This window comes from Pan paniscus, chromosome 12 (genome assembly GCF_029289425.2).
Source record: "Pan paniscus chromosome 12, NHGRI_mPanPan1-v2.0_pri, whole genome shotgun sequence".
Taxonomy (NCBI): domain Eukaryota; kingdom Metazoa; phylum Chordata; class Mammalia; order Primates; family Hominidae; genus Pan; species Pan paniscus.
The window spans coordinates 53,071,389-53,084,907 of NC_073261.2; the positions used below are offsets into that span (position 1 = coordinate 53,071,389).

The 13,519-nt window shown below is 43.0% G+C and overlaps 1 non-coding gene across 1 annotated transcript; it reads right to left on the minus strand.

Moving 5' to 3' along the window:
• Nucleotides 1–10,576: 10,576 nt before the first annotated feature.
• On the minus strand, nucleotides 10,577–10,681 carry LOC112438955 (U6 spliceosomal RNA). Its single transcript, XR_003027267.1, has one exon. It is a non-coding gene; the product is annotated as a U6 spliceosomal RNA (small nuclear RNA).
• Nucleotides 10,682–13,519: the final 2,838 nt, after the last annotated feature.

Genomic DNA, 13,519 nt, shown 5'->3' on the forward strand with positions numbered 1-13,519 from the left:
GCTTGGTGTCGAGTAGGGGAGATAGGTGTCTATACAAATAGCTAATTTATACAAAAACACAGAATTTGACCAAGGCTTAATAACAATAACCAAAAAAAGATACTGAGAGCACAGTGACAAGGGGAAGGACAAGTCTATTTGAGAATTTGAGTCACCTTGAGCAAGGCCTGGAGAAAAAGCCAGGAAAAGCCTCATTGGAGAAGACTGTGAACAAGGGACTTAGACAAAAGAGACTTGAAGGCTTAGGAAGGGTGGGTGAGAAGTAGTAGGGACAAGGGGCATGAGGAAGGGCAGTGTCTAAATCTGGGCCTTGCTCTTAGACTTCCCAGAAGGCCCAAGAGCCCCTAAGGATGAGGCTAATGTGGCCAAAGTGATAGGAAGGTTGGGCACAGATGCTGGGTCAGGTAGGGGCTCTTGAGGGAAATCTGGAGGGCAGCCTCAGCCCTAGACTCACCACCTGGGGAGCTGTCTCTGGAGGACCAGGTCTGCTGTGGGATAGGCGGCTTCCTGCCTGGATAGCCAAGTCAGGGGCTGGATCAGGAGACTGATAGGAAGGCAACGCGGCCGACGTGAGAAAGTAGAAGCAGGAGAGTAAAGTGGTTAGGGGCACAGTACCGGAACCCAACTTCTGAGTTTATGTCCCAGATCTCCACCTTCTAGCTTCTTAATCCTGGATCAAAACTTAAACTCTCTGTTCCTCAGATTCCTCTTCCATAAAATGTGGACAATAAAATCACCTACGTCATACAGCTGCGGTGAGCAGCAGGAAAGGAGCTGACAAATAGAAACTGCTAGCACAGGGTTAGCACCCATCAGTGTTAGCTGGGAGTATTCTCTAGGCATTTGACCAGAGGGTCCTTCCATTTCTCTATCCCCACTGATTTTTTCAAAAATCCATTTCATTGTCATCGAGGGCCAATTCATTCAGTTGGTCAAAACGTGGACTACTGAGGCCAGTGGGTTGAGGCTCAGTCTCTCTATGGATCCATTAATGCTTCTTGGTTCCACATCAAAGATGGAGACTGCTTCCAGCATAGTCCCCAGCCTGGGGGGCCAGCCATCTCAAAATAGGTGCCCTTGGTTATGGGAGGGCCTATGGGAAAGCAGGGGTGGGCCAAGGACCCCATCCCCCATTGAACAATCAGTGTAGACCCCAACACTCCCATCCTTTAATTTTCTAAAGCAAGGAGAGAGACAAAATAGTTTCAATCACAGGCTTCAATTCCTCTTTTTCCCACTCCTACTTCCCATATCCTCCAGCCCCTCCCACAAAGCTAACACCCCAATGAAGAGTCCTGGCATTCCTGCTGCTCTGGAGAAAGGCTCAGCCTCTGATAACCAAGGGACATAAGGCTCTTAAAGGCAGTAGAACCACCACGGAGCCCAGGAGCTCCGAGGCAAAGGTGCTGGCAGCAGGCACCCAGCAGCCTATATATGGAGCTGCCAGGAAAGCGACTTGTTTCCAGGGTGAGCCGGCACAGGCTTTCAGGAAACTCGGAACCTAGCAACTCAGAACCTAGCAACGTAATTGAAGCCTGCCACGCTCACCTCTCAGCCCTCCACCTCCAGCCCAGCTCCTGCTCAGCGCGGAGCTGCTTTGGAGAACTTGCTGCTGGCGCCCAACAGCTGGGTGAATTCTGCTTACAGTGTTTCCCAAAGAGGCCTGTAGGACATCTGGGTCTTCCATGGTGGTGGGGGTTTTGGCCTCAACAACAAGGCTCTGGTGGCAGAAATGATAGCAACCCAGTGAAAAGACAGGGACAAAAGGGTCAAAGGAGTCAGTGCAAAAGCACTGTCTGGGAAAGCGAATCAACCCAGATTGTCCCCTTGGGAAACATGGCATGTGCTTGGTGTGACAGCTGATTCTCCCCTTAATCACTGCCATGAAAACAAAATAACCATAAGAGCAATGGCAGATTAGACAAGGGAAATTAAGGAACCCAAATACTGACAGGATGCATTTTTGAAGATACAGCAGACTCCTGGGTCCTTGTGACAACCTTCCCACACCAATTCTCAGACCACCTTCTACCTGAACCTGCACGGTGTCAAAATGGCCTCCACAAGAAGCAATCCAATGGGGCTCTGTTCTCTCCTTGCCAAGACCAGGATGATAACGCAGTTGTGATGGCCACAGGACTAGGAAAGACCATGGATATAGGCAGCAAAGTCTAAGGAAATTTTCTTAGACAGAAATCTGAAACTAGCATGGAGAATAAATGGTTAAGGAAAGAGAGAGAAAGAGAGGCAGCGAGAGAGAGCGAGAGTAAGAGCAAAAGCGAGAGCGAGAGAGACAGATCAGAGATGGGACCTCCAAAGCCAGGATGTAGCAAGGTTACCAGCAGCAGCCCTGTAAGGTAAGTCTGGTCCCACAGGGCCTTTCAAGAGGGACTCCTCCTGTCTAGGGCCAGAAATGACTTCTAACTGGCTTCTGGTCATTTTTCCTTATTTTAACAAAGATCTATTTGATTTAATAGGCTTTTGTCTCAATGCTATTTGAACATACTTTGCTGACTCAATGAGGGATGTTTTAACCATTCTTCTTATACTATCCTTACCCCTATTTCATTGCTTCTCTTCCTAATTTTCAGGCTTCCAGTTCTACCTTCTTTCTATTATTTTCCCTTACCTTTCCATCCTATGTATTAAACTTTATTCTTTTTAAAACTATTTGCTTCTATGTTTTAGCCTTTTTATTTAAGAAAAATTTAACCTTAAAAAATCTTCCTTCACTTATATTTCTTGCATATTCCTTTAAAATGTTGTTTAGATATTTACAGATTTAATGCTTGTATTAAATTAAATACTTGTATATTCCTTTAAAATATTATTTTGATATTTACAGATTTAATACTTTCTATTGTATTTAGTTTTAGTTCAACCTTTTATGCTTAAATTGTTGAGGGCTTTAAATCCTTGTTGTTAACTGTATCAGTCATGATTCAGAGCAGGCATGTGGCAGATTATACTTCCTAAAAATGGCTGCAATATTTCCATCCCACTTGCTCTTCCAGAATTTTGTCACTCCTCCATCAACAGGTGGAGTCTAAGTCCTCTCCCTTGAACCTAGATGAGTCTATATAACTGCCTTGACTACTAGAGTATGGCAGAAGGGATGCTATGGGACTTCTGAAGCTAAGCAATAAAGGTGATCTCTCTCCCTCTCTGTTTTTGTCTTTCTCTCTCTCTCAAAAAGCTCTCCCTTGTAACCCAGCAACTATGTTGTGAGGAAGCCCAGGTCGCCTGGAAAAGTCCACGTGGACAGGAACCCAGGAACTCAGCTGACAGCCAGCACCAGCTGGCCCACCTGTATGCATGGGCCCTCTTGGAAGTAGACCCTCCAGCCTTCAGTAGAACCCCTCCAACTGATTCAATGTGATACAAAGATGAACCTTCCCTGCCAAGCCCTGCCCAAATTGCAGGTTTGTGGGCAAAATAAATTATTGTTGTTGTTTTAATCTACTAAATTCTGGATGGTTTGTTAGACAACAATAAGATAACTGAAACTAGGAAACAGAAACTATGTGTTTTAAAAAGGAAGAGGTTTACTAGAAGATATCAAATACTTACAAAATCTTTGGAAGGGCTAGAATGAATCTCAGAATATAAAATTATTAAACTCAAAAATATGCTATAGTACAGGGACCAGGAAGTCCCTGCTGGCCAACACACCCATTTTTCAACACCTAAAAAGCCAGGGAGTGGGCACTGGAGCACTGTTCATGTCCCTTGATATGGCTTGACAGCAGAAAAACAACCCAAAGAGACAGGGAGATGACTCTGCCCTGTGCCCACCTTCTAAGTCTCACACAAGGCTATGCTTGGTATTACTTAATTTGCATTCAAATTCTAGCTGTAAAGGAATCTGAGAACTGTAGTTTTCAGCTTTCCAGCCTCTGCAGTACAAGGAGGCCCTCAGAAGCAAGGAGAAATAGAGATTAAGCAAATCAGCCAAAAATATCCATGTCTACCTTCTGCCCAATCGATTATACCAACTACCATATTTTCAAACTGTTTTTATTTCATCTCCCCTTTTCCATATTTATTAGTTCATTTTTCATGATTTGTTTTTATACTGGCTAGCAGAATTAGTGGGTGTAATGATGATAGCTTTGAGGAGACTGCACTCTACAAGCAGGGAAGTTTAAAACCTCTGTCTCCAGATGCACCTGTGGCATTCATCTGGTCTCGCCTAATAGATACCCAGTCCTTGAAGTTGGCTCCTTGTTGTGCCTAGCATACTGTCTTCCCTCAGTCTCACTCTACAAAGGTTTCCAGGTTATTAGTCTGAAATGTATCCATCCAGCTCATTTTCTACACATTAACATTTTTATACTCACTATATCAAATTTAATGGACTAAAAATATATACTGTTCTGCAATTCATTTTTGTTATGTTACAATATATCAAAACAACTTTCTAACAGTATATATGGATCTATCTCATTTTAAACAGCTACAGTTTTTTCAATCACATAAGTTACTATAATTATTTAACTAATCTCCTCTTGATGGATACATAGCCATTCTTTTCCAATATGGCTTCTGAGTTTTAGTTCATTCTTGCAAAGGCCTTCTTCATTCCAAAATTATAAAAATTACCTGATACATTTTTTGGTTATTTTATAGTTTGGGGTTTATTATTGTATTTTAATATGTCTGGAATTTACTTTTGAGTGTTGTGTAAAATATATATTCTACTTTTTCTTCCAGGGGTCTACCCAGTTCTCTTAATACCATTTATTCAATAATCAAATGTTTGCATTACTGTGAATAGCTACTTATATTCTAAATTCCATATACATGTGGGTTGGTTTCTCAACTCTGTTCCACTGGTTCATTTGGGTATCCCTTGCTCTAGCACTACATTATGTTAATAGGTTTTGATATTTGATAGAGCTTTAGACATCATTTTCAAAATTCTCTTGATTATTTTTTCCTATTCTTCCAAACATATTTTAGAACTAATTTGTCAAATTGCACTCCAATTCCACAAAAAAACCACAGATGTTATTGGAATCTTTACAGAAATTGCATGAAACTTACAGATTGATTTGGGGAACTGACTGTGGCAGCTATGGAGGTGTGGCCACTCAAGTCTCCCTTCAACAAAGGATTTGCCATTCAGCTGCAAGCAGTGCAGTTATCCATGAGCCTACAGCTGTTAGCACCTTTCAGGTTCACCTTAGCTTTCAGGCCAAGACCATGCTCTTTCCAGCTAGGCCTCTCACCAATGACTGAGAGCAAAGAGGGCATAGAGACTGGCCGCTTCTTCCCAATGCAGGATTCTTCTAATGGGTTATTTGCTCTGGAACTCGCCACTGGGTTGGCTGAGACTGTCAGATGCTCATTGCAGTGTGAGGCTCTTCTATCCAATCTTGCCTTTATCTCTCACATGTGTTACTCCCAAATAAACTCCCTGTAGCCTTCCCTCTCAATGTCTGCTTCACAGAGAACCCACCAACACTGACACTGACATATTCATAATATTGAGTCTTCCCATCCAATAAGACATATGTCCCCACCTAGTCTATTGTTCAATGCCCTTCAGAAAAAATTTTTATCATTTTCTTCATATTCATCTTGCACATTCTTAAGTTTATGACTAGTAATTACTCAATTTTTCAAAGTTTTTTCTGCTGAAGTAAATGACATCTTTAAAGTGTGATAAAATACATCAATCACACTTTAAATTGATATATTTTAAAGGTATGTAGCAGGTCATAAGGGTTTATAACTGTTATATCATCGCCTTGTCATTCATTTCTAAGTTGTCTTCCTTTTGACCTCCTGAAAACAAACATAGAATTAAACAACAACAATCTACTTCCATCAGTAGGAGAATGGATAAACAAATTGGTATATTTAAACAATGAAAAGTTAGTGACTGAGAAAAAAGGATTGATACATACAAAACATTTATTAATTGATACTGATGCATGAAAAACATGGAGTGGGTAAATCTTACAGAGATTATGTTGAGCAAAAGAAGCCAGACACAAAACAGTACGTACTGGATTATTCCATGTATATGAAGTTCAAGAGTAGGCAAAACTAATCTATAGTGATATACTGAGAAATATGGTTACCCGAAAGGGGGTATCTACTGACTGGAAAAAGGTACAAGGGAACTTTTTGGAGGATGTAAATGTTCTATATATTGATTTGTGTTAAAAAGTCATCAAATGGTAGATTCACTTAAGATTTGCTCCTTTCACTGTATGTAAATTAAAGCTCCATAAATAAAACGTAGTGGGTCAGAGGAAGACTCTGTTTCTCCTACTGATTCTCCACCTAAATAAATGACCACTGGCCAGGCACGGTGGCTCATGCCTGCGATTTCAGCACTTTGGGAGGCTGAGACAGGAGAATTGCTTGAGCCCAGGAATTCAAGACCAGCCGGGGCAACATAGTGAGAGCCCCATCTTTACAAAAAAAATTTTTTTTAATTAGCGGGGTGTGGTGGTGCGTGCCTGTGGTTCCAGCTACTTGGGAGGCTGAGGTGGGAGAATTGCCTGAGCTGGGGAAAGTTGAGGCTGCAGTGAGCCATGATCGTGCCACTGCACTCCAGTCTGGGCAACAGAGCATGAGAGCCTGTCTTGAAAAAGAAAAAAAAAAAAAAAAACGACTAACCCATGGTCAAAACTGAACCCAAGAGTCAACCTTGACTCCTTCCTCTCTCTTTTGCCCCAAGGATAGCTATTCACCCTTGTGTGTGTGTTATAAAAGAGCTCCTAAATGGCTGCTGACTCTGAAAGCTTCTCCTTTCCTGTTGCCACCCACTGTTCACGTCTGAGGGCCCACTGTCAGTTGATTTGCCACAGTGGCCTCCTAACTGATCCCCGTTCCAGGTCACCTTCCACGCTGTATCAGAGCATGGAAGGTGGTCTTAGAACGCTGGTCATTCTAAGATAAAAATCGCATCGCCTATACAGCTTAAATCTCTTCAATAGCATCATATTACTCTAGGGATAAAGTCCAAATGCCTATGCATAGAAGCTTGTGATCAGATAGGTGGGGGGGGAAAAAAAAAAAAACAAGTCCAAATGCCTAAACCTGCTTAAAAGGTCTTCTAGGATCCTGAGCTCACCAGTTTCTCCAGCCTGACCCCACTTGCCCTTCCTAGCCTCTTTCCCTCCTCACACTCCAGCCGTCATGGGCTTCTGCCAGTTCCCTGAATCCTTTTCTCCTCCCTTGTCTTTTTTCTCTCACCTTCTGGCTTTTGTATATGCTGTTCCCTTTGCCCAGAACATTCTCCCCACTCAACCTTTCCCTTTTTCTGGCTAACTGTTACTTAACCTTCCAGTCTCCATTCAAATGTCACTTCCTTGGGGAAGCCTTCCCTGAATATCTTGTTGAGCTAATGACCTCCTGCTTCCTTCTATGATCTCAAACCATCCGGTCCTTCTCCCACTGGCACATGCATCACACCTTTCTGTAATAAGTTGTTGAACTGGCTGATGTATTAAGTCCTCAACAAATATTTAGATGAATGAATAATGAATGAATGAGAGCAAGGATTGGAAGAAAACAACTAGTCATGAAATTCATGTCATAGTGACCAATTCCACCCACATACACATAGATGCCCAGAAAACGCAGGGCACACATTTGGGGTAGGAAGAATTACTCATCATTTCTTAACTGGATATATTGTTTCTAACCTTGCCTTTTTTTTTTTTTTTTTTGTAGCAAGTGCCTGTGCTTCAACCACCACTTAATTTGTTAATTCTGACTCTTAATCCTGAGACTATAGGTAGAGAAGGTAACATACTCCCATTTCACAGGTGAGAATGCACAAGCACAGAAAGTATTTCGAATTTGTTCAAGGTCACAGAACAAACCAGTGGCAGAACTGGGTCAGACTCAGTTCCTCTGACTCCCTGGCTTGAGGTTTTACTCTATTGTCAGATTCTCTATGTCTCCTGCAGGCCATGTGTCCCTACCAAATGTAGGGATCACCGGTTTGGCCTTTGTGAGAGCAGGTGCTTAGAAATCCTGTTGAACTTTCTTCCTTCACTACCTACCCTGTACCAGAAACCCGCTGCACAACATTGATAAAACCAGTTCTATTCTAGGCCCCGACTTGCTGCTGCCTGGGGAGGTGACCCCCAGGGCATTCCCCCTCATGCTTAACTGAATAAAACTCCCTGCTGAAGTCTTCACATGGCACACCGCATGAACATGTGGGACCCACTGGTTGCCAAGCCAAATGTGGCTCCAGATTATTCTAGGAAACAAATAAATTGTTTTGCTCTGGATTGAAGGAATTGCTAATTAGGGATTTTTATTTTGAGCAGTGTTCCTTGGAGCTGGCAGACAGATGGAGTAGGCGACTTGCTCCAGGGGCATTGTTAAGCAGAGGGAACTATTTCTGCCCCTGGTTATGAGAACGTGCCAGAGCTCATTGCTGCCCAGCTCTTGCCCTCAAGGACAAGGGAGGCTTCCTGGCTCACAGTCATTTCCTCTTCTCTGGGACTTGCCCTCAAAGCACAAGCACAAGACCCTAGTGGTGGTGTCAACCGGATATTACCCTGCCTGCTAGCCATATAATTGTCCTAAGGAGAAGAGCAGAGGTCTTTTCTAGGATTCCCTACCTGCAACTGGGAATGAGAATCCATTTATCACAGAAGCTGAGGTGTAGAACACACAGTCTGCTAAAGGCCAGGTTTTCAGTTATCAGTGAGAAAAAAAAAAGGAGCTGAGAGCATTCTGAAAACTCTTAGCCTCTGACATCCAGCTTCTGACACCCAGTGTGTCCCTGATGCCCTCACAGGTTGGTTGTTTGACACTTTTTTGGATTTCCCATTCCCTTGGATATGCTGATAAGTTTCTTCTTTCTTCCCCTCTTTCTTTCTTTCTTTCTCTTTCTTTTTTCTTTCTTTCTTTTTCTTTCTTTCTTTCTCTCTTTCTTTCTTTCTTTTTCTTCCTTTCTTTCTTTCGTTCGTTCTTCTCTAAGCTAATTGAGGTTGCATTTCTGTCATTTGCAACCAGAAGCCCAGCCTGATGATGATGGACAGGATTCAAGGACACACAGAGGACCCAGGCTATGGCTCAACAGACCTAGCTGTGGATAAATTGCCTGGGCATTTCAGAGTTATATTGTCCAATCTCAGTACAATGACCAATCTACATCAAAGAAGTTTAAAGAAAACTATGGCAAGATGGGGGAGGAGAGACGGTGAAAAGACAGTGAGATGAGTTCAGATAAGTGAAAATAGAAGGAGGCCAGAGAGAGAGAAACATGCCAGATAGATAGGTTAAGAAGGCTTGTTTCTAATTCCAGTTCTGTTCTAGAGCTATAGGTCTCTCCGTCTGCTCACCAATCCTCCTTTTTACCTTCTTAACACATGAATTGAAAATTAGTGCTCTGAACACCATTATTTAATCAAACAAAAACATTTAACAAGATCCAAGTCCATTATTACCCACAAAGGGATAACCAGGCTTAGATCCAAAGGGCTGATGGGAGGCCGATTCCAAATCACAGGGCAGTAGCAGTGTGAAGTCATTGTAACCGTCCACCTACCTCTGACCCTCCTAGAACCCACCCTAGTCACGCCTCTTCTGTGATCATCTACCTCTCAGCTCTGTCCAGTGTTGCCAAAGGAAGGCTGTAGAATGGAAGATGAGAGAAAGAATAACCTCCCTCTCTCCTGTAGGAGAACAGCTCAGAAGCCAAGCCACCTTGGAAGAATCCACTTTTCCTAATGGCATGCAGCCACCTTGTTCTCCTCGCCACCTCTCCCCATGATCCAAAAGAGAAAGAACAGGCCCGGTGTGCTGGCTCACACCTGTAATCCTAGCGCTTTGGGAGTTCATGGTGGGAGAATCACTTGAGCCCAGGAGTTAGAAACCAGCCTGGGCAACAGAGAGACCCCATCTCTACAAAAAATGAGTAAATAAAAATAGAAAGAATTCAAAATAGAAAGAACAAAAGTAAAGAGGGTACATAAGCCCCCTATGTACATGTCCCCACCTAGTCCTCCCAGTCTATGCCACAGCAGAGCAGCCTCACTTTCAGTGCCCACTACACGGATGTGAGGAGCATAAGGAAGGCTTCCACTCAAAAAAAGTCTTTGGGTGAGGAGGCCAAAGGTGGGTGGGTCACTCAGGTCAGGAGCTCAAGACCAGCCTGACCAACATGGAGAAACCCCATCTCTACTAAAAATACAAAATTAGCAGGGCATGGTGGTGCATGCCTGTAACCCCAGCTACTTGGGAGGCTGAGGCAGGAGAATCACTTGAACCCGGGAGGCAGAGGTTGCGGTGAGCCAAGATCACACCATTGCACTCCAGCCTGGGCAACAAAAGTGAAGCTGCATTTCAAAAAAAAAAAAAAGTATTTGGGTGAGGTATTAAGCCTCTATATCATGGAAAAGGAAATACTAAGGCCCTGTGAAAAGATTCTCATCCTTACTGATAATTTTTACAATAAAAATTAAAATATCACTGGGATGCCTCTTTCTGCTTACCAGTTGGTCCTCATATACTGCTAGTTGGCCCAGAGATTGGAACAATCTTTTTAGAGAATATTTAACAATATATATAATTTTAAGTGTTTGTACCTTTGCCCTAAAACCAGTTCTATTTGTCCTAAAAAATTTCCCTTTTTTTAAGGACCATACTAATCTTCCCTGTATCATTCCAATTTTAGTATATGTGCTGCTGAAGTGAGCATGAAATTTCACTTTTTGTAATCTAGCCTATGGCTATAGTATGAGTTCAGATCCCAGCATCATCACTAACCTGGTAAGCTTGGGCAAATTTCTTAGTGTTCCATGCTCAATTTCTCCATCTGTAAAATAGAGATAATAATAATACGAATCAGATTGTGGTGAGGATTAAATGATGAGTATAGGTAAAGCTCTCACTACCTGTCAGATAGTGCCCATAGTAAGTAACGTGCAAATGTTAGCTAGAATACTGTAGTATTATTACCCCATCAATGCACCACATATACATAAAAGACTATATATAGCCAGATCCTTTATAATAGTGAAAGACAGGAAACTATAAAGTTAAAAAATTATATTCATCTACACAATGAAATATGCTGGTGAAACTGTTACCAACACTATAGATCAACACTGTAGATGGGTATCATTATGGAAAAAATTTAAAAAAAAACAAGATACAGTGTTAAGTTAGTTACAAGAGTACGTATAGTATGAAAATGATGTAAATAAGAATGATGATAATAATGTGATTGTTGACTAAATGGATGTTGACTAAATGGATGTTGCATGAATATGCATGAAAAAAATCTATAGGAATCAACCTAAAATGTGTCCGTGTGTGTGTGTACAGGATAGTGAAAGGTATTCTCGTTCTTTGCATTATAATTTTTAACATTTGTTTTTTTCAATAAGCCTGTTACTTTTGTGGGCATTAAAAATAATAGCCATACTCATAATCATAATAATGACCCAAACCACAAACTAATGATGGGCCATGAGCAGGGAAGAGAAAAGAGACGGAGAAGGACCCTGACAGTTGGCCTCTTGCCTCAGGGGCCGATGATCACACTACTTCTGCCCTACTGGCTGTGGAAGCCCGGGGGCACTGCAGAGGTCTTGGGAGTGGAGTTGGGCACTGCAGATGCTGCAACTGGATGCAGACTTCATCTCTGCTGTGGCTTCATTAGCCATGTTTTTTGTTACTCTGATGGCTGGCCCTGCCTCTGTCCCTGCTTTTAAATAAATCCTTTAGGAAGAAAAAAAAAAGAGGGAGTGGAGGGAAGGGGTAGGAGAGAAGAGAGGAGAAGAAAGGAAGGAGAAGAAAGGAGAAGCAGAGAGGAAAGAGGAGTGAGAGATGCAGTGCTCCTGCATCTCCATGGCCCCAGGAAGTGGGACATGGAACTGTTCCTCAGCTCTCGCTGTCAGGAGTCGCCATGGAGACAGAGTGCTGGCCTCTTCATGATTAATACTCCCAGGCAGCTGTCTTCTTGGAGTCTTTTAAAATATACACACTATTATTTGAACACAATGATATTTAGAGCAGAAAGATCAAGGTAGGGTGTGGAGGAGGGAGCAGTAGCATAACCAGAACTATGACAGGGGCTGAGCCCTCCCCAGAAGAGAGAGCAGGGAGGCTGCCTCTACCCTCCCTCTGCCCCTCCCCACCTCCTTCCCTGGATTCAAAGCTTCCAGTCTCATGCACTGCAGCATCAGCATCTGAAGGGCCAACCCAGCACCTGGCACTGGGCTGTGCTCAATGAATATTTGATGAATGAATTTCTTCATTCATTAATTCATTCAGCAAATGTTTGTTCAGTGCTTGTCTAGAAAGTGATTCTCCTTTGCACCTTTTCCCATGGAAATAGAAAATTCGCTCTCACCTTCCCCAAGATCACACATACATACACACACACACACACACACACACACACACACACACACACCAACTTACACAACAGCTCCAAAGAACCTTATATGTGCTACTTCTCCACACTAGTTGTGACCCACTGTTTTCCTATCCATGGCCATCACTCCAGGGAATTCTTGCAGGGATGGGCACCAGCCAGCTCAAGTTTGCACATCACATCCTATTTGAAAGCTACAGGGAGATAGATCCTCCATCTAAAGCCATCCAACAGTGAATCCTTTTGTAAAATTAATTATCTTTTCCTAAATTGTCTTATAGAGTAGGCTAGCCTGGACTTGACTCTCAGCCCTACCACTGACTAGAAGTGTGGTGTCGATCACGTCATTTGACCTTTTTGAATCTGTTTCCTCATCTGTGAAATTGGTCTCCAATTCCTTACTCCATAGAACTTTTGTGGAGATTGAATGATAAAATATTTGTAAAATGCTCAATGTATGTGATTTCCCTTTTTTCCCTTGTGTACATTTGTGTTTTTATATTTGAAGTGTGATTTAAATGGAGCTCATAGATCTAAGCTCCTCTCTCTTCCTTCCCTTCCCAAAGACCTTTATTTCATCTGGGCCCAGAATCTCTTTGTAAGCTGTTAAAATGTAGGGAGAAGAAGGGACGAGCTGGGAAGAACTACAAAATGCTCAGCCCCCTTTATATTCCCTCCCAGTCCTCAGAGAGCCAAAGGCAGATGCAAATTGCCCTCCAGAGGTAGCCATCCTCTGTGCCTGTGAGTGTGTGTATGTGTGTCCATTGGAGGTAAGTAGCATAGACATGGGGGTGTGAGCCATCCCACACCCAGAGCACAAGCTGTCTCTTCCCTATCTCCTTTCCTAATCACTCCTACCCACCCCCGAGCCCTGCCCCCAGGTCTGGCCTCTAACACAAGAAACTTTGGTGACTTGGACCCTTGTCCTAACACAGACCTAGTCCAACAGCCCTTGGCAGAGAGAAGCAATGGCTTGGCAACTCACCAAGAGAGTAGGGGAATTATCTGTGACTAAGAAGGAGGAGGAATGCTGTGGCAGAGGGAAGAACAGCAGAAGGGATGGGCAACCTGGGGCTGACCAATCTGGCCCGACGGGGCGACCTGGGGAGACCTGGACACCAGCCCAGTCAAACTCCTCCCCTCCTCCTCCCTCTC